Source organism: Triticum dicoccoides, chromosome 4A (assembly GCF_002162155.2).
Source record: "Triticum dicoccoides isolate Atlit2015 ecotype Zavitan chromosome 4A, WEW_v2.0, whole genome shotgun sequence".
Classification (NCBI taxonomy): Eukaryota; Viridiplantae; Streptophyta; class Magnoliopsida; order Poales; family Poaceae; genus Triticum; species Triticum dicoccoides.
In genome coordinates, this window is record NC_041386.1 from 618,542,535 (window position 1) to 618,545,324 (window position 2,790).

Genomic DNA, 2,790 nt, shown 5'->3' on the forward strand with positions numbered 1-2,790 from the left:
CAATTCCCCTCTCGCGTGCCTCACTCTTTGTCAAATCCTAGGCCAGCGATTTCTGGCTGACAGCGCCGCCTCGTCCACCGGGCCAGCAACGGCGGCATGGGTGTGCGTCGGCGTCGAGCTGTCGCGGGCTTCACCGATAGCCGCACGTCGGTGATGGCTTGCGGCAAAGAACCAATGCTCGGGTCAAGTCGGGCGGTGGCCGACAATGGAGCTCTCGACGACGATGAGTAGAAGGTGACCGCAATTGCCTACTGGGGCGATGTTGTGAAGGTAAAATTTCAATTTTTCTCAGTCACTAGCTAGTCAGTTGCATGTCTTGTCTTCTGGGTGGGATTTGAGCTAGTCATTTGCACTAAAATTATTTTAAGAGGATGATGGGACGATGCATAAGATGTTTAATGTGACGCCTCGCTACAAATTTGGTCCCGAATTCAATGGTTTGGAGACGAAGTCAAAAGAGACTTGTGGTCACTGGAAAACTCCTGCTCGACGTGTGTGTAGTGATATTCATGACATGAGCAGAAGGTTTCTTGGTTGCCAATATGTGGTAAATGCAATATTTGTTAATCTGTAACTTGTTGTTATTTAAAAATGTTAATATGATGAAAATTGAAATCACTTCAGGACCACATAGCATGTGGTTATGTGAAATGGTTGGACAAGGACTAGACTGAAAGTGCTAGAGCTGCCATCTCTGATCTTGCAAGTGAGAAGATGCAGCTATTGAAAAAGGAGAGCAAGATCCAGAAATTATAATTTGAGAATAAGATAATGAAGAAGATGCACAAGGAAGAACTGAAGAGGAGGGACAAGAAGGAGCTTTATTTTGCTTTTGTAGCGTTTTTTTGTTGTTGTCATGTATGCAATGGATTTCAGAATGTAAGGTTTGAGTGTACTGTCAGTTGTTCAGACTAGCCAAGTTTGGAAGTAATGCAATGCTCCTGTCTATTTCAATATATCTTGTCTTGCCTTACTGAATTGTCAAAGACAGTACAAAATATTGTAGTATTGCATTTTGATAGGAATAAATTGAGCTATAATCAGGACAAGATCAAAGATCAAGTTTGCTACAGGATGGAAACGTCCAGAAAACTGACGTATGCCATTGAAACTGATAAATAGGTTCACACTTGTTGGCATAAGTTTACTACAATGATAACTAGTTTCACACATCCTCGCATGAAAACTGATCTTTCCAAGAGCATCTACACTGATCTAGCACAATGATCTTAACAAGATCTATTTGAAACCAAAATGGGACAATTGGGTGCATATTACAAAATGTGTGCCTCACATATCAAGCTAACCTAGTCAATGACCTGGGATTGCTGGGTGCCACCATGTTCCTGGGACTGCCGAGTGATGCCTCCCCTTCCAAAGCACAGATTATAAAGGGTTGTGTTGGTGTAGCCTCTCCCCCTTCCTATAGATCATCTTCCCTTGTTTGACAAGAAACCTCTCCCCATAGTTGTAGCTCCCCTTGCCCACCTCTACCAATAGGAGTAGCTGCTCTCCCCCCTGCTTGACAACTTGCAACATTGCTTCTGTTTCCACCCCTAGTTGATGTGCCTCTTCTAAGTCCAAGTGACCTTCCTCTAGTAGTTGCAGTGGTCACTCTCCTTAGTTCTGGCAGTTGATCTCTATGGGTAACAACAAACTGTGACTCCTGAGGCATAGGACCATGCTGTATCTAACATCTTCTTCCCGCTTCAAACTGCAATTGACAGTAATGATGAAATACAAACAATGGATATCTGATGGAAATTCAAGTCAAGAATTTTGAAGGTGATTTACTTGCACTAGTAGAAAAAGGATCAAATGTGAAGCACATTAGTGCCGGTTTGAATTTGAGCCGGCACTAATATGACCATTAGTGCTGGTTCCAACGGCTAGGCGGGCGGGCATCATTAGTACCGGTTCGTGGGCAACCTTTAGTATCGGTTCATGCCATGAACCGGTACTAATGAGGCTGTGTCAGGCTATGGTCAGGCTGGGGCCCCCACGAAGACCTTTAGTACCGGTTCATGCCCTGAACCGGTACTAGAGTTTCTTAGTAAGCTGATTTTTAGTCCCACCTCGCCAAGAGAGAGACAGTATGAGCGATTCATAAGCCGTGAGTGCACAGACAATGACGAAGAGTTGCGATGCTCACCTGCATGTTGATTAGCTTCAAGCCTTGCGGAATAGTATAGATTGCACTGAGCTATGTGCAGTGCAGTCTACACTATTCCGAATGGCTTGAAGCAAACTAACCAGCATTGCACCTCTTTTTTATTTTTAATAACTTATTTGAACTCTGGACTTCTTTTGTGTTCAGTATGCAGCACTCAAAGCGACGTCATCAATTTCCAACATGTTCTGACATCATTTGTTGTTTTTCGGTCATTTACCTAATTGTTTAGAGAGCTAAATGACCGTGAAATTGAAAATCACTACAAAATGAATTCTGAAAATGTTGAAACTTGGCATGGTATCATCATTTCACCCGCATAGCATGTGCGAAAGAGTAGAGAGGGCCACGGCAAAAACTGGACATACTTCGTGTACAAACTGGACAAACTCTTTCGGAGTATCAGGGTTTCGGACGAGAACTCATCTGTTACACGGGCACTTCAATGGTTTTTAAACTTATTTGAACTCCGGTCTTCTTTTGTGTTCAGTATGCAGCATTCAAAGCGACGTCATCAATTTCCAACATGTTCTGACATCATTTGTTGTTTTTCGGTCATTTACCTAATTGTTTAGAGAGCTAAATGACTGTGAAATTGAAAATAACTACAAAATGAATTC